The sequence below is a fragment of the Medicago sativa genome, chromosome 2, assembly GCF_051527215.1.
Source record: "Medicago sativa cultivar Bolivia chromosome 2, Bolivia_mono, whole genome shotgun sequence".
Lineage (NCBI taxonomy): Eukaryota > Viridiplantae > Streptophyta > Magnoliopsida > Fabales > Fabaceae > Medicago > Medicago sativa.
The window spans coordinates 62,456,825-62,476,897 of record NC_140750.1 but is presented as its reverse complement, the minus strand read 5'-3'; the positions used below and the strand labels follow the sequence as shown (position 1 = coordinate 62,476,897).

The window sequence follows — 20,073 nt, the reverse complement described above, 5'->3', positions numbered from 1 at the left end:
ATCGCAAATGACCCTGCCAGGGGTTTAGCTCCTGGCAAATGCGCTTCTGGCAAAGGCCTTGGCTCAACCCCTAGCAAATTGTGTCTGCATGATTGCAGCCTTTTCTGACGCAATCTGGTCAATGCAGGCTTTTGGAGACTGTGTCAGCATCACATCAGTCATTTTCAAAACATGTCAGGGACATTGCGAGGGGTTAACCCCTGGTAAATTGTGCACATTTTTTAAAAAAAAAAAACGTTTTTTTATTTGTTTAAAAAATCAAAATATTAAAAATTTAATAATTAAAATAATTTTAAAAAACATTATATTTTTTTTGTTGAGGTAAATAATAATATTATCTAACTATTCAGTTTTTAATGACAAAAATAATTGGGGACTAAGTTCTAGCTCCAATTCAGTTCCCATAACGAAATATAGTAGAAAATTTTATTTGACAGTAACATCAACCAATCTATCTCAAGAATTTAGTGGAATTCAACTTGGAGAAAAGAAAAGTCAGAATCTTCAATCAAAAATTGTGTTATAAGCTTATACTACAATTCTGTCCTAATTTTCAAAACATAGCCAAAATGAAATAAAGAGAATCAAATCAAGCTAGTGAGTAAGAGAATGAATTTCAATAATCAAAATGATCAATTGATTCAATGGTACTCCATCACTAGACTCAACACATTGTGTTATAAACTTATACTACAATTCTGTCCTAATTTTCAAAACATAGCCAAAATGAAATAAAAGAGAATTAAATCAAGCTAGTGAGTAAGAGAATGAATTTCAATAATCAAAATGATAAATTGATTCAATGGTACTCCATCACCAGACTCAACACCAAAAGATCATTGATAGCTAAAAACATAATCATACAATACTTCTATAAATAATTAAAATTGAAAAACAGAATCAGATAACCTAGTTGCAGCAATGGATTGTGAAGACCCTTGGCTCTTATAGTCTTTGATTAAGCTTCTTCTATTTCTTCGATAACACCTCAAGTTGATCCAAGTTCCTATAAACATAGTTCAAAATTAGATAAATCAAAATACATTTAATTCAAACTCTTAGCTCATCGCAATAAAGAGTAATAACAATATTCAATCTTCACAATGAAGAGTAATTACAATCTCTTAAATTTCCTTTGACATTTCATAAAATGCTCAACAATTAGCTCATAGCTCATACATCACCTCTAGTACATTTCTTTAAACACCAAGAAAACACAATTCCATCCCTATACACTCACAAACATAGAATTCTCAAAATCCATATTGAAACAAAGTTGAGCATTATGTGAGACAGTCCTCTTGCAAGAATGCTATCCTAGTTTCTCTATTGGATAACTAACACAATGTAAAAGAAATTGTACAAACACACACTTGATAATGTTTTATACCTTTTCATTCTAATAGCCATAAATTTTCCATATCATCCTTCAAGCCAGCTGCAGTATAACCGAAAAATGAACAACTGTTATTCCCCTAAAACCACACCAGAAACCACGCCTCCATCAACTCCTATCACCAAAACAGACAAAAATCGGCCCTCAAAAGAGCTAAACAGCTGCTGTGCCACCAGACAAAGGTCAATCTCCACCAAGGCAGCAAATTAATATAACATTTACTCCTAAAAAAAATGACACGTTTTTAGTTATCTAAAATATATTTGTTTACATAAATGCTCGCTCACGGTTATCATTAACAACTAACATTCAACTTAAAATAACATACAATCATGTACATCTATCCATATAATTATCCAGAAATGAGAATCACTAGTCTACTAGTGTAAGTAATTGACTAGATGACACAACTAAAATCACACAAATCTATTAACAGTTTATTGATATGATTCACAAAGCCAACAATACACATAATCAATTATGTCAAAGTGACAATAATAAAAAATTATGTCAAAGTGAATTACAACTGCAAGAAAGGTGAACAGAGGAAAGGGGATGTAATAGTTCGTATAAATGATTTTTGAGTGAATATTTTGCAAAACATAGATCGTCCTCAAAAGGTCATGCTAGTTGGCAAAATCCGTTAATTCTTGTGTCTATTACAGGGTTTGGAAGGGAGAACCCTTGTAACAATGAATTTCATTAAATCAACGACAAATTTAATTGAATATGTTGTTAAGAACTAGATTCTTACTCACTTGGTTGAGATTTTCTTTTAAAAAATCTTTCAATAGTCTCATGTAATAACAAAAACAAGACATGTGAGTGATCAACAACAATGCTCAACATATCAATCATCCAACATATAGTAAAACACAAGAAAAGGAACAAAATACAGCATTACAAGTCCAAACTATGGACTGAAAACAAGCAAAATTAGGGGCATATAATTAAGAGGGGATCTAGTGAATTTGTTAGTGTGTACAAAACACAAATAGGAAGATTGTACAGAACAAATTGAATAACAGCAAAAATCAAATTGAAGCAGGACAAAAAAAACAAATTGAACATCAGTAAGTTTCATCACTTTTATAGGTTCACAAAAATCAAATGAATAACTTCAAATAAACAGAGCTGAAATTGAACCCAGAACAAAACTAATTGTACCCTAAATCACAATATCTCACATTAACTAATTAACTAATTGAACCCTAAATCACAATATCTCACATTAACTAATTAACTAATTGAACCCTAAATCCTAAGATCCAAATTGAAAATTTCAGAAAACCCTAAAATCAAGGTCCATTACCTTACTGTGTGTAGAGACTCGCGAGATGAAGAAAGATTGGACAAGATGATACACGAAATCACAGAGAGAATAGCTGAGCTGCAGATCGCGAGTTGAAGGAGAGAGGAGAAGATGAAACATGAAATCACGAGTTGCATATCGAACACGAAATCGAGTTGCAGTCATATGGAAAAAGAGAGACTCCAATGGAGTGTGGTGCTGTCAAATCGTATATGAGTCTGGAATATGAGAGGAGGAGAAAAATTAGGTTAGAGAGAAGTGTGTAATTGGATTGTGGGAGAGATAAACGTGTGGTGTGTGGTTGCTTCAATAAAAAAATAAAAATGAAAGTAAATAAGAGAGTGAAAAGTAAACAAATCCCCTGCAACTTACTGCCACTTCCATGTGGTCTTGTCTCCATTTAAATTTCAATTTTCCCACTTTACATTTTGCCAGGGGTTATTTCAATTTGTGAGGATCAAACCTCTGTTTTATGAGAATCGGGTCCCACGTCATTTTCCTAGGGGCATCCCTGGCATTGCTCCTGGCAAATTTGCCAGGAGTTGTTGCTCTTGGCATAGTTTCCTGGCTAATTACACACAATCCAATTACACACTTCTCTCTAACCTAATTTTTCTCCTCCTCTCATATTCCAGACTCATATACGATTTCACATACGATTTCACAGCACCACACTCCATTGGAGTCTCTCCTTTTCCAGGAAACTAGGTTAGAGGGAAGTGTGTAATTGGATTGTGTGTAATTAGCCAGGAAACTATGCCAGGAGCAATAACACTTGGCAAATTTTCCAGGAGCAATGCCAGGGATGCCCCTGGGAAAATGACGTGGGACCCGTTTCTCATAAAACAGGGGTTTGATCCTCACAAATTGAAATAACCCCTGGTAAAATGTAAAGTGGGAAAATTGAAATTTAAATGGAGACAAGACCACATGGAAGTGGCAGTAAGTTGCAGGGGATTTGTTTACTTTTCACTCTCTTATTTACTTTCATTTTTATTTTTTTATTGAAGCAACCACACACCACACGTTTATCTCTCCCACAATCCAATTACACACTTCTCTCTAACCTAATTTTTCTCCTCCTTTCATATTCCAGACTCATATACGATTTGACAGCACCACACTCCATTGGAGTCTCTCTTTTTCCCTATGACTGCAACTCGATTTCGTGTTCGATATGCAACTCGCGATTTCATGTTTCATCTTCTCCTCTCTCCTTCAACTCGCGATCTGCAGCTCAGCTATTCTCTCTGTGATTTCGTGTATCATCTTGTCCAATCTTTCTTCATCTCACGAGTCTCTACTCACAGTAAGGTAATGGACCTTGATTTTAGGGTTTTCTGAAATTTTCAATTTGGATCTTAGGATTTAGGGTTCAATTGGTTAATTAGTTAATGTGAGATATTGTGATTTAGGGTTCAATTAGTTAATTAGTTAATGTGAGATATTGTGATTTAGGGTACAATTAGTTTTGTTCTGTGTTCAATTTCAGCTCTGTTTATTTGAAGTTATTCATTTGATTTTTGTGAACCTATAAAAGTGATGAAACTTACTGATGTTTAATTTGTTTTTTTTTGTCCTGCTTCAATTTGATTTTTGCTGTTATTCAATTTGTTCTTTACAATCTTCCTATTTGTGTTTTGTACACACTAACAAATTCATTAGATCCCCTCTTAATTATATGCCCCTAATTTTGCTTGTTTTCAGTCCATAGTTTGGACTTGTAATGCTGTATTTTGTTCCTTTTCTTGTGTTTTACTATATGTTGGATGATTGATATGTTGAGCATTGTTGTTGATCACTCACATGTCTTGTTTTTGTTATTACATGAGACTATTGAAAGATTTTTTAAAAGAAAATCCCAACCAAGGGAGTAAGAATCTAGTTCTTAACAACATATTCAATTAAATTTGTCGTTGATTTAATGAAATTCATTGTTACAAGGGTTCTCCCTTCCAAACCCTGTAATAGACACAAGAATTAACGGATTTTGCCAACTAGCATGACCTTTTGAGGACGATCTATGTTTTGCAAAATATTCACTCAAAAATCATTTATACGAACTATTACATCCCCTTTCCTCTGTTCACCTTTCTTGCAGTTGTAATTCACTTTGACATAATTTTTTCTTATTGGCACTTTGACATAATTTTTTCTTATTGTCACTTTGACATAATTGATTATGTGTATTGTTGGCTTTGTGAATCATATCAATAAACTGTTAATAGATTTGTGTGATTTTAGTTGTGTCATCTAGTCAATTACTTACACTAGTAGACTAGTGATTCTCATTTCTGGATAATTATATGGATAGATGTACATGATTGTATGTTATTTTAAGTTGAATGTTAGTTGTTAATGATAACCGTGAGCGAGCATTTATGTAAACAAATATATTTTAGATAACTAAAAACGTGTCATTTTTTTTAGGAGTAAATGTTATATTAATTTGCTGCCTTGGTGGAGATTGACCTTTGTCTGGTGGCACAGCAGCTGTTTAGCTCTTTTGAGGGCCGATTTTTGTCTGTTTTGGTGATAGGAGTTGATGGAGGCGTGGTTTCTGGTGTGGTTTTAGGGGAATAACAGTTGTTCATTTTTCGGTTATATTGCAGCTGGCTTGAAGGATGATATGGAAAATTTATGGCTATTAGAATGAAAAGGTATAAAACATTATCAAGTGTGTGTTTGTACAATTTCTTTTACATTGTGTTAGTTATCCAATAGAGAAACTAGGATAGCATTCTTGCAAGAGGACTGTTCACATAATGCTCAACTTTGTTTCAATATGGATTTTGAGAGTTCTATGTCTGTGAGTGTATAGGGATGGAATTGTGTTTTCTTGGTGTTTAAAGAAATGTCCTAGAGGTAATGTATGAGCTATGAGCTAATTGTTGAGCATTTTATGAAATGTCAAAGGAAATTTAAGAGATTGTAATTACTCTTCATTATGAAGATTGAATATTGTTATTACTCTTTATTGCGATGAGCTAAGAGTTTGAATTAAATGTATTTTGATTTATCTAATTTTGAACTATGTTTATAGGAACTTGGATCAACTTGAGGTGTTATCGAAGAAATAGAAGAAGCTTAATCAAAGACTATAAGAGCCAAGGGTCTTCACAATCCATTGCTGCAACTAGGTTATCTGATTCTGTTTTTCAATTTTAATTATTTATAGAAGTATTGTATGATTATGTTTTTAGCTATCAATGAACTTTTGGTTTTGAGTCTGGTGATGGAGTACCATTGAATCAATTTATCATTTTGATTATTGAAATTCATTCTCTTACTCACTAGCTTGATTTAATTCTCTTTTATTTCATTTTGGCTATGTTTTGAAAATTAGGACAGAATTGTAGTATAAGCTTATAACACAATTTTTGATTGAAGATTCTGACTTTTATTTTTCTCGAAGTTGAATTCCACTAAATTCTTGAGATAGATTGGTTGATGTTACTGTCAAATAAAATTTTCTACTATATTTTGTTATGGGAACAAAATTGGAGTTAGAACTTAGTCCCCAATTATTTTTGTCATTAAAAACTGAATAGTTAGATAATATTATTATTTACCTCAACAAAAAAAAGATAATATTATTATTAACCTCAACAAAAAAAAGATAATGTTTTTTAAAATTATTTTAATTATTAAATTTTTAATATTTTGATTTTTTAAACAAATAAAAAACGTTTTTTTAAAAAAAAATGTGCACAATTTGCCAGGGGTTAACCCCTCGCAATGTCCCTGACATGTTTTGAAAATGACTGATGTGATGCTGACACAGTCTCCAAAAGCCTGCATTAACCATATTGCATCATAAAAGGCTGCAATCATGCAGACACAATTTGCCAGGGGTTGAGGGAAGGCCTTTGCCAGGAGCGCATTTGCCAGGAGCTAAACCCCTGGCAGGGTCATTTGCGATGAGCAGCTTTGCTGGTGATTCTGCTCTTGGCAAAACTCCTGGAAAACGTCCAATTATCAAGGCTTTTAGCATTTTGCCAGGGCTTCTGCCCCTGACAAAATGCAACATTTCTTGTAGTGATTGAGTAGAAAAGGAGACATGGATATTACCTTATCACAACATTGCAAAGCAGCTCTTGTTGAGTAATAAACACTTGTAAATCAATAAAATCAATCAAACAAATAATCTTATACGTGTAAACATTAAAATGCATGTAAAATTAAAAAGGTGAATAAAAATACACACCTTGTTCCTTTAAAAAAAATACACACCTTGTTGTAGAAGAACCTTGTCATGCATGTTGATATCTAATTCAAGAATATACACATTGGTATCTATCGCAAATAAATTCATTCACAGATCAAAGAAAATTAATAAAATATGAATCATAAAAGAGCCATGGATATTACCTCGTCACAACTTTTTAAAGAAACTATTGTTGGGAAACAAATATTATTAGACCTATTTATAAAATCTGCGCAGGCACATGCATTTTGAATATTCATTTCATAATACCAAATATTGGAAGAAAGCATATATGATGTTTGAAATAGGAAATTGAAATCTAAGAACAAAAAATGAAAGGAAAGAAGAAATGAGATGAGGTTAATAAATAACATGGATTGTCACTAATTGAGGGAAAATGAAAGGGTGAGTGGTGGCTTGTAATTACCTGATAGAATAGAAATAGGGTAGCTGAAACAAAAATGAAACTCAAAGATCAAATTGAATGGGAAGAATAAGTAACATATCCAATAATTAATTGAGAATAGTAGTATTTTTTTTTTAAGAAAGATTATTAATTGTATAGTTTTTTATGGCGTTAGTATTAGTAGTCTGTAAATAAAGATAAGTTAATTGATCAATGTAACCAACAACTATTTTAATTTTTCTATATTAAAAAAAAAAAGAAACTCTTTAAATTTACTATTTAACTTGCAAAAACAATTTTTTTTTGTTTTTTTTTACATAAAGAAGACAATGGGCCGTATCATATTAAATCAATTCAGAAATTTGACACTACCAAAAAAAATTCACATATTTGAATTAGTAATTTTTATTTTATTTTATAATTTGTATATTAATATAAATAGACATTGAAAGCATCAATTTTTTGGGTAGAAATTGTATAATATATGGAAAGTTGTAAGGTTTTAAAAGATGTTAGACATTTTCTCTCAAAAAAAAATGTTGGGAACCTTGTTGTAGAAGAACCTTGTCATACATGTTGACATCTAATTCAAGAATATGCACATTGGTATCTATCGCAAATAAATACATTCACAGATCAAAGAAAATTAATAAAATATGAATCATAAAAGAGCCATGGATATTACCTCGTCACAACTTTTTAAAGAAACATTGTTGGGAAACAAATATTATTAGACCTAGTTATAAAATCTGCGCAGGCACATGCATTTTGAATATTCATTTCATAATACCAAATATTGGAAGAAAGCATATATGATGTTTGAAAGAGGAAATTGAAAACTAGTAAGAACAAAAAATGAAAGGAAAGAAGAAATGAGATGAGGTTAATAAATAACATGGATTGTCACTAATTGAGGGAAAAATGAAAAGGTGAGTGGTGGCTTGTAATTAACTGATAGAATAGAAATAGGGTAGCTGAAACAAAAATGAACTCAAAGATCAAATTGAATGGGAAGAATAAGTAACATATCCAATAATTAATTGAGAATAGTAGTATTTTTTTAAGGAAGATTAATAATAGTATAGTTTTTTATGGCGTTAGTATTAGTAGTCTGTAAATAAAGATAATTTAATTGATCAATGTAACCGACAACTATTTTAATTTTTCTATATTAAAAAAAAAGAAACTCTTTTAATTTATTATTTAACTTGCAAATTTTTTTTTTTGTTTTTTTTTTTTTACATAAAGAAGACAATGGGCCGTATCATATTAAATCAATTCAGAAATTTGACACTACCAAAAAAATTCACATATTTGAATTAGTAATTTTTATTTTATTTTATAATTTGTATATTAATATAAATAGACATTGAAAGCATCAATTTTTTTGGGTAGAAATTGTATAATATATGGAAAGTTGTAAGGTTTTAAAAGATGTTAGACATTTTCTCTCAAAAAAAATGTTGGGAACCTTGTTGTAGAAGAACCTTGTCATACATGTTGATATCTAATTCAAGAATATGCACATTGGTATCTATCGCAAATAAATTCATTCACAGATCAAAGAAAATTAATAAAATATGAATCATAAAAGAGCCATGGATTTTACCTCGTCACAACTTTTTAAAGAATCTATTGTTGGGAAACAAATATTATTAGACCTATTTATAAAATCTGCGCAGGCACATGCATTTTGAATATTCATTTCATAATACCAAATATTGGAAGAAAGCATATATGATGTTTGAAAGAGGAAATTGAAAATTAGTAAGAACAAAAAATGAAAGGAAAGAAGAAATGAGATGAGGTTAATAAATAACATGGATTGTCACTAATTGAGGGAAAAATGAAAGGGTGAGTGGTGGCTTGTAATTAACTGATAGAACAGAAATAGGGTAGCTGAAACAAAAATGAACTCAAAGATCAAATTGAATGGGAAGAATAAGTAACATATCCAATAATTAATTGAGAATAGTAGTATTTTTTTTAAGGAAGATTAGTAATAGTATAGTTTTTTATGGCGTTAGACCATCTACAATGGGGAGTCCTTCCCCTATTAAGCACCATTGTAAATAGGCACCCCCTTTGTGACTCCAATGAATATGGTGTTTATGAAGGTGGGTGCTTGTATAGGCACCCTCTCTCTCCTATTACTCATGAGTCTCACATGTACAATTAATTCTATTTGTTTTATAAATTTAATTATTGTATTATTTTGATATTAAAAAATGATGTTGCAAGGAATGAAATACATAATGGTCCTCATCCAAATCTTGCCACGTACCGACAAAGGAGATCACAAATTCAAGATAGACAAACTCATCTTCAACTTCAACATGGTCTTGTGGAGCATATTTGGCAACATTTTGGGAGTGATAGTCAACAAGATTAGTTGTTATTTAAAATATGCAATTTTTCATCATCCATGTTATATTGTTTTTTTAAGTTTTAACTTTTTCTTGATTATTAATAAAAATAAAATAAAAATGTTCGTTTTTTTAATAATTTATAATTAAATTTTTTCAATATTTTAAAATTATATAATTATGAATAAGTATAAAAATTATTGTTAAAATGTAACGATATAGAGTTATTGCTGGAACCCAATTAATAATTATTTTGAGGTGATGGGTTGGAGAGATTGGGTGCTTATTACGTATTAATTATAAAACGAATGACGTGTACAGTCGGGTCCTATTTAAGCACCCAAATGGGGTGCTGCATTGTGGATGGTCTTAGTATTAGTAGTCTGTAAATAAAGATAAGTTAATTGATCAATGTAACCAACAACTATTTTAATTTTTCTATATTAAAAAAAAAAGAAACTCTTTTAATTTACTATTTAACTTGCAAAAACAATTTTTTTTTTTTTTTACATAAAGAAGACAATGGGACGTATCATATTAAATCAATTCACAAATTTGACACTACCAAAAAAAAATTCACAAATTTGAATTTGTAATTTTTATTTTATTTTATAATTTGTATATTAATATAAATAGACGTTGAAAACATCAATTTTTTGGGTAGAAATTGTATAATATATGGAAAGTTGTAAGGTTTTAAAAGATGTTAGACATTTTCTCTCAAAAAGAAAAATGTTGTGAACCTTTTGTAGAAGAATCTTGTCATACATGTTGATATCTAATTCAAGAATATGCACATTGGTATCTATCGCAAATAAATTCATTCACAGATCATAGAAAATTAATAAAATATGAATCATAAAAGAGCCAATGATATTACCTCGTCACAACTTTTTAAAGAAACTATTTTTGGGAAACAAATATTATTAGACCTATTTATAAAATCTGCGCAGGCACATGCATTTTGAATATTCATTTCATAATACCAAATATTGGAAGAAAGCATATATGATGTTTGAAAGAGGAAATTGAAAACTAGTAAGAACAAAAAATGAAAGGAAAGAAGAAATGAGATGAGGTTAATAAATAACATGGATTGTCACTAATTGAGGGAAAAATGAAAGGATGAGTGGTGGCTTGTAATTAACTGATAGAATAGAAATATGGTTGCTGAAACAAAAATGAACTCAAAGATCAAATTGAATGGGAAGAATAAGTAACATATCCAATAATTAATTGAGAATAGTAGTATTTTTTTAAGGAAGATTAGTAATAGTATAGTTTTTTTATGGCGTTAGCATTAGTAGTCTGTAAATAAAGATAAGTTAATTGATCAATGTAACCAACAACTATTTTAATTTTTCTATATTAAAAAAAATAAACTCTTTTAACTTGCAAAAACAAATTTTTTTTTTTTTACATAAAGAAGACAATGGGCCGTATCATATTAAATCAATTCACAAATTTGACACTACCAAAAAAAAAAATTTACAAATTGGAATTAGTAATTTTTATTTTATTTTATAATTTGTATATTAATATAAATAGACATTGAAAGCATCAATTTTTTGGGTAGAAATTGTATAATATAAATTGATATATGAAGAGTTGTAAGGTTTTAAAAGATGTTAGACATTTTCTCTCAAAAAAAAAAAATGTTAGACATTTAATTGATATAGTGAAGAATTGTAGCTTGTAAAGTTTTAAGAGAGAGGTGATAACTTTTTCTAGAGTGTCACATCATCATAAAACTTGTAAGAGAACAACTCAAGTTTCCTTTACAAAGATATATATATATAGATAGATAGATAGATAGATATAGATGGATTCTCGCTTTATGTTTCAATGATTTATCTTTCAACAATTTTACCGAGTCTTCTGCATCTGATTGCCAGCTCTTGGGTATGTCAGCATCATTTTTTTTTCCTTCTATACGAATTTTACAAGCATTTCTCCTTTCTCAACACAGTACTTTCTTGATCCGGAACTTAGCTTCCAGCGTCTCTCCTTCATCAAACACATCGTAAGTTTGTGCGATCGTACTTATGGTCTAGTTTTAGTTCTGTATCATCTTTTGAACCATCTTCTGAATATAACTTCTTATATTCTTGTACATTGTCTTGTTTGAAGGTGGACTTACCTTGTTCGGGAAAACCACGGTGTGAGTGTTCAGACTTAGCAGATCAATCACAATTTCATAGACTACAATGTTTTGTAAATGAAATTGTGATAGCTTTTTCATTAGCCTGTGATGAAAAAATATTTTTTGTTAATATTTCTCTGCAGATCATTCACTGTTCATAAATTGTGGCGGACCTGCATCTGAGTTTGATGACTATGAATATGAAGCCGACGGACATGTACGTGGAATTTCAAACTTTGTTCCAGGTGGTGATGGAAAATGAGCATATTGTAGCACATGAGTATTTCTAGGAAATGAAAAAGCTGATTATGTGGCAAGAAATGTGTTCTCTTTGAATATTAATGGCTCTGATTACTACCAAACAGCCCGCATTGCGCCGATATCTCTCAAATACTTTGGATTTTGTATGATGAAGGGAAATTATAAAGTGAAACTTCATTTTGCTGAGATAATGTTTTCTGATGACCAGAAATTCAGCAGCCTTGGAAGGCGCATATTCGATGTTTCAATTCAAGTGAGTAATGGAATAAAAAATTTCTATTTCTTTCTTAGGCCTTGTTTGATAAACAGCATAATTAATCGCTTATAATATAAACTCGTATAAGCTATAGTCAAAAACAGATCATGGACCTGTCCTAAGCCGTAGTTTTGCAAGTACTTATGTCGGTAGATAGATAAGCTCAAATAAACCAAATCCTTAGTTTCTTCTGAAAATGTTTCTCCAACAAAACTAACGCTCGGAATTTCAAAACTATATATAATGACAGGGTCATAAATATTTGAAAGATTTTAACATTATGGAAGCAGCTAATGGAGTTGGCAAGGGAATCACTAGGGATTTTAATGTTGATGTTAATGATAGCACTTTGGAAATCCACTTGTCTTGGGCAGGGAAAGGAACTAATGCCATTCCTATGAGAGGTGTATATTTTATGAACACAACATTGTTATATTAGTTCATAAAATATGTGATTCGATGCATGTGTAATCACTAGGGATTTTATGTGACTCTAGCCTAGGGAAGACAACTACAGATAACAACATTTTCAGCAAGCCCAAACAGTAGAACAACTAAGTTCTTGACTTATTCGCATAAACACACATACTCCCTCTGGTCACGTTTATAAGTGAAACACAATGTTTTAGATTCATTGAATAACTAATGTATTTGGTTAATAAATGTGATAAAATACATTAATTATTTCATGAATCTAAAATGTTGTTTTTTGCTTATAAATGTGACTGGAAAGAGTACAAAAGAAGGTTTCACATGTAATGGTTAACCACAAATCTCTAATTTCCTTAGGGTGTGTTCGGATAAGTTTAGGATAGGAGAGTTTAAGAGAGTTAAATCTATATTTTAATATATATTTGATATTTAAAAAAAAAAAAACATCATGATTAATGATCATATTATATAATAGTCCAATCACATTTAATTGATTTAAAAATGTTTTATATTCATACTTTAAAAATAGAAAAGTAAATCCCACTCTCTCCTGGTAAACCTTCCATCTAGGCACACCTTTAACTTTCATGCTTGCAATTCTTGATTTATTCTCCTAAACCCTTGATATTCCTTGAACTATTTTTTTTAGAAAATTTCCCATTCCTTCCTTTCTCTTAGCTCACGGTCAAGAATGAAATAGGGAGAAATATTTTGTTACTTTTCTTCGGTTCTCCTTTTCTATAAAATGAAAGATGAGATGACGTGGGGTGTGGGTGAGGGGCACTGATTTTTTATAGAAGAGTGTCATGGGGGAGTGATTCACTCACATTAAGAGTGGCTTACATGTGAATTTTGATTTGGATGAGTGTGGCTTAAGATAGATAAACGTGAGGTATAGTAAATTAAATTACTAAACTCTAGTTACATTTTTTTTTGACTAATCTAGTTTAGAAATATTCTCATTAAACATAACATATACACTTTATATTCAAAAAAAAAAAATTAATATTTTTAAGAGTTGAAATAATGATATAGGTAGTAAATTGGAGTATTACATCCTAAAGGAACAAAGTCTACATAAGTTTCATCTTTCTAACAATTAACAAACATGTTTTCCTTATTAGATATTAACTTCATCCTATATTAAAATAATACTCCTTAATCCACCTTTGGATTATCTCCATCTCTTTCTTCCTTTGGTCAACTAACCATCTTGAATCACTCTCCTTTGTAAGCAAAATATCCAAATAATACCTTCCTGAAAAATCAACATTTGTAAAACAATACATAACCATTTGATTAATTGGTTTACATTTTGATATAAAATGATAGAAATTAGTAACATACTCTTGATACTACTAGAATGTATCCTCTATGTATTTATATTAGAATTAGAATGTGCATCATATAATATAATTAGAAAACTAATTAAATTGTATGTATTTTATAAACAATAAGACATACATACCATTGAGTGTGGGAAGGACAACAAGACTATCCTATAAATTGTTGAAAACTCTTAAATGTATAAAAGCCACAAAAAGATTATTTTTAAACATTGTTCTAAAATAATAATTACGATGAATTTATAGTTTATATTTCATGTGTTTACCCGCCACTACTGACGTTGCTCCCGAACGTATGAAGAACTGTAATCACATTGATGAAATTAATTTTCTATTGTTAATACAATCTTATTTTTTGTTTACAAAATTGTTAATACAATATCAATATTGAAATTGAAACTTAAATGTTATAGAAGCACTTACGTGACATCCATAGTAAGTAGCGATGCAATGAGGGCGAGGTGAGACACCAAAATCTTCCTCACACTGTTTAGAAAGCTCGTGAAGCTGAAAGGTTTAGGTTGAAACATGGAGGAATTCTCTATGTCCATGGGCAACACCATTTCAATGCATTTCTGAATGTATAAAATAATTTATAATAATTTTAGATCAACCAATTAGAAGTAGCAATATCAAACATCTTTAAATAGACCGACAAACATGTATATTATTCTTTAAAAAACACTACCAATTACCAATATTATGGAAGATCATATGTTAATAAAAAAGCTTAAAAATGGATTGAACTCGGAAAACAAAATGCTAAACAGATAGTTTAACAAAATATTGAGCAAAACAAATATATTATGAACAGTATGTTGGAAACAATTGCAAACAAAATTTAAAAATACCCAATAATTTGAAACAATGTATAAACACAGAAGCATAAATTAACAGATATGCTTGGACCAAAAAAATAATTATATGCTTTAACATTACTAGTAAAGATAAACTCATAAACAAATAGACCTAGCATAAATATTATAAAATATGAGAAGAAAACATAGATCTGACTTATAAAATACATAAAACAAATAGATCTAACTTAAAAATGCAATTAAAAAAAATCTGACTTAAAAAATATTAAAGATGAGAAGTAAAACATAGATCTATCTAGCTTATAAGTTATTTAACATAAAAATATTGACCTGACTTAAAAATTAGAAAAAATACAAGTAAACCATGAAGAATAGAACTCACATGTGAGTGCCAGTGCCGTAGGTATGTATCCCCTTTCTCTTTCAAACTTTGAAAGGAACTAAGCACTACTATGTTGTTGTGCTAAGCTAAGGTTGTTTGTGTCTTGAGTCGTGTTAGTAAGAGATATAAATCACCAAAGTCTTTGTGTTGAGTAGAAAAGTTGTGAAATGTAGAATAGTAGTTATTTTTTTTTTTTAAAATGGTTTAATTACCCAAATAAGAAATATCATTAGATTAGACATTCACATTTAACCATGTTTGAACTTGTGACCTCATAAATGTTTGTGTTTGATGTGAGTTTTAGACGGTGTTTATCACTTTGTCTACTGCTATAAAAGAAAAATTACCACCATTTTAAGGAAAATTATTTACCAATCATTTCAAAAGTATATACTATAATAAAACTATATTCTTCATTTGATCTAATGATTAACAAATAACATTTCTACTATCCATCCAAAATGTCACCTCATTACTCTACTCCATTTGAAATTTTGTTTGGCTTTAATATTTAATTTGTTTGTATAAAAGTATATGTGTTTACAAATTCAAGATATAAATTCTATAAGTATGGTTTGATATAATTTTTTGAGGATGAATTATTTTTAGTCTAAGGCGATCTGAAGTAGCAAGTATCACATAAAACACGTACACGCAATTGTGAGGTCTCAGATTCAAACACAAGTAAGGGTGTCAAACCTAAGAACATTGGCATTTACCAACTATTAAGTTAGACCTTACAAACAAATTATTTATAATATTTACATTTTTTTTTTGAAAATGCTAAAATGAAATATATTACCAAATCAAAAGAGTCCTTTCTAGCACAAGATGTACTAGGGAAAGGACACCAAAGTCAAACAATATTTACAGAGGGAACCTGTACAAAGTAAAAAACAAGGAAAGAAAAACTCTTAGCCTATGCTCAACGATGTTTATAATATTTACATTGAAAATGAGAAATTTGAAATAATTAATAATGTCTATATTTACGATATTTTGGTACAAATACATCAATAACATAACAATATATAAAGTTGATACACTATTTTTCTTCCAATATTACCATTTATTTAATTATTTTTATTTTTTTTTTTTTACCATTTGAGAGGAAACGTTTTACCTCATGAAATGAGACTTTTTTTTTTGAACGGAATTTTTTTATTAAAAACATGGTCAATGCACAATACGAACAGAGTCCGGTCATCCAGAATACAAAACAGAGACGTCGTATATAGACAAAACACCCAAAAGAAACATAAAAAATGTTGCTAAAACACACACCAACTAACCACGACCTACCTTCAACGCCTAAAACAAACAACCATTAACGCCAACATCACCGCCTAAATCGAAATATCGTAACTACCGTACATATCGTAAATATAGTGAGTCAGTTTCATAAGAGAACGTTTTATGCTACTAAAACCGTTGTGATAGGCAGGAAAACAAAGATAAATAACTGAAATGACAAGTTTGCCCTTGTATAAATGATATCGGAAATGGACTATATAAATCTGGGATCCACTTGTGTAACATAGAGAGATTTATGTTATATACCATTGACCAATTAGGGTGTGCCACGTGGCACATTTTTTTTTTTTTAAAAAAAAAAATAAAATAAATGAAACAACATGTTAGAGAGAGAGGAAGAAAACTCAAAGCTCCACCACCCTTTTCTTCTTCTTCTTCTTCTTCATTCCTTCCACTTCAAAACAAAACCCACCCACCATCATCATCATCTTTTCTTCAAAACAAAACTCAATGCGTCAAATTAAAGGTATATTAACCATAAAATTCATTATAAACCTTAATTACCTGCTTGTTTGTTTGTACCTTTAACATTGGTATACACTAATAAAAGAACAGAGTTTTAAATGGACAAGAGTAACCCGTTTCTGCAATAATAGTACTGTGTTTCTTCTTTCATTTTGCCTGTTGATAATGGTTCAATTAAATATTTAAATGGACAAGAGTAGTGGTTGTGAAACAAAGAATCTGAATTCATTATGTTCTAAAAAGAGTTACAAACTTATATCAAAAGAACATATTTTCCAATGGAACTATAACTACGCCTTCTATCAGTTTCAAATCTTCCTTTGTGCTGTCAAAGTCAAGTGGAAGTGTTCTGAGCAACTTTGTGTTTTGCCTTTGTGATTATGCTTTTAGCTGTCAAATTTATGTCCAGTGATACATCTTCAGCCAAATTGAAGAAGAAAAGGGTGTGGCAGGTAGATGGCGGCGGAGGCAGCGGCGACTGGCGGTGGACGAAAAGCTGATGATGATGGTGGATGGGTTTTGTTTAGAAGAGGAAGGAATGAAGAAGAAGAAGAAGAAGAAAAAAGGTGGAGCTTTGAGTTTTCTTCCCCTCTCTCTAACGTGTTGTTTCATTTATTTTGTTTTTTTTTAAAAAAAAAGGTGTGCCACGTGGCACACCCTAATTAGTCAATGGTATATAACATAAATCTCTCTATGTTACACAAGTGGATCCCATATAAATCTTTAGTGCTTGCTGATTGTGATGTAAGAAGCACAATGATTAGTACGAGAAACTCTTCCTTGGTCACGGCACCAACACTTGGCATTTGGGCACATCCAACAAGAACTTGACAACACATATGCATGTAATTTATTTATTTTTAATAAAAAATAGAGAATCAGAAAGTAAGAGAGGGAATGTGCATCACCACACCAGACCCTTTCTCTATTGTTTCTCCATAACCATAAACAACACATGCGTACTTTAATACATAACACGGCAAGCCTCTTAGCTCTTCTTTGCAATATTATTTGTTTGTTTTATTTATCTTAAATTAAATCATCACAATCCAGCATTGGGTCATAAAAAAACTCACACCAAATACTACGATCTTGCTTCTCATGACTCCAATAAATGATACACCAAAAGATGCAAGCTTTGAGAATGAAAGGCATTGATAATCTGACTAGCATGCGAATTTATGGCTGATCGAGAAAGAGATCTAAATTTTCATGACAAATTCAACCAGGATTGGAAAATAAATTGGGTAGTTGTTACTCTGTTGGTGATGACCGGCGATGAAGGAGTTGAAGTTGGTTATGGTGGAGGGTTGTCAATCATCGGTGGAGAAGCAGTTTCTGAAATCGGAGAAATGAGTTAGCCGTCACGGATGTTATCAATGCCGGAAGGAGAGAGAAAGGAACTAAGGAAGATGATGGTTTTACGTTTTTCTAGCCTTTTTTTTTTTTTCATTTTTTAAATAAAATAAAGTGAGTTGGCATGTTTATATTGGTTGTGCCCAAATATGAGTTGTTGGGTCTGTAACCAAGCAACACTTTGAGGAATTCTTGGTTGGTCACGGGACCAACACATTTGCATTTGATCACAGCCAACCAAGACTTGACACCTCATTCACTACTAAATAAATAATAATAATAAACAAAGTGAGAGAGAGAGAAACCGTGAAAGAACAGAAAAAAACAGATAAGAAAGAAATGGATCTGATGCCGGAGAAGAAGGGTGCATCAGTGTTCACGCCGGACACGACGACGGCGATAACGGCGGTGAGGTAGTTGTTGAAGACGGTGGCGATGATGGACTCTGGATCCCTCATTCTGTTTCCTTCAATGTTATGCGGCAAGCACTCTACATCACCACAAGAACGCCGATTTCCACTGCCAGAATTTTAGAGCTCCGCATCCGTCTCTTTTTCCGACCATCATGTTGGCGCCGTTGGTTTTCCCCAGAATTGTGACTTCTTAATGTTTGAATTTGTGTTAATTTGTTTTTCGGTTGATATTAGTCTGGGTTCGAGTTCAGAGAGGTGAGTGATCAGGGCAGCGAAAGAGGCAGATTTCCATGGTGGTGGACATCAGATTTTTTTTTTTTGTGGAAGAGATAATCTTCCATGGTGGGATTGTTGCTGTGTGTTGCAAATTGAAGTGGTTAATCGTCGCCAGAATAAAATTTGACGTCGTCGCCAGCGAATTCGTCGTTATTGTTTCCGGCATGGCAAATTGGCAATGATTGTACTAACTTCCATGATATTCTCCCTCGTTGCTGTGCTTCCTATCCCATTCTCTCTGTTTTTTTCTTTCTTCTTTTCTTTCACGGTTTCTCTCTCTCGCTTTGTTATTATTATTATAATTATTATTATTTATTTAGTAGTGAATGAGGTGTCAAGTCTTGGTTGGCTGTGATCAAATGCAAATGTGTTGGTCCCGTGACCAACCAAGAATTCCTCAGGTTGGAAGTACCAAAAGTATAAGGGCATGTGAAGACAATAATTGCAAACCCTATATTGTCCCATAAACCCTATATCAGTTTTTTTTTTTTATCTATTTTATTATTAAAACAAATCTTTTTGTGTATATCTAAACACTATATATTTGATCCTGTAAACATACAAGCAAGGCCGGCCCTAGAGATTAAGAGGCCTAAAACAAAAAAAATTAATGTGACCTTTAAAAATATATTTTTCTAACATAATATTTATATAAAATCAATTTTATGGAGATCAAAATTTGAATTCATGACCAAGAGTAATTGAGGCCTTTTCAGTAATCAGTTATGTCTGTAATTTATATATCATATAATATGCTAATTATAACCAAATTAATTTTTTAGAGGCCTTTTTTTCACTCATAATTTTGAGGCCTAAATCCCTTACTTGGGTTGCTTGGCCCTTAGGCCGACCCTGCATAAGGTATGTATCTTCATGTAATGCTTTATATGAACGATCCAACAAGGGATTGTAACTTATTCAATG

General features: G+C 31.1%; 2 long non-coding RNA genes across 2 annotated transcripts; one reads left to right on the top strand and one right to left on the bottom strand.

The window, feature by feature from the left end:
• Positions 1–614: 614 nt before the first annotated feature.
• Positions 615–3,003, bottom strand: LOC146949487 (uncharacterized). Its single transcript, XR_015025419.1, has 3 exons — positions 2,709–3,003; positions 1,391–1,620; positions 615–1,006 (listed from the first exon to the last, which is right to left on the bottom strand). It is a non-coding gene; the product is annotated as an uncharacterized LOC146949487 (long non-coding RNA).
• A 2,139-nt stretch (positions 3,004–5,142) lies between these two features.
• On the top strand, positions 5,143–5,997 carry LOC146949486 (uncharacterized). Its single transcript, XR_015025418.1, has 2 exons — positions 5,143–5,368; positions 5,752–5,997. It is a non-coding gene; the product is annotated as an uncharacterized LOC146949486 (long non-coding RNA).
• Positions 5,998–20,073: the final 14,076 nt, after the last annotated feature.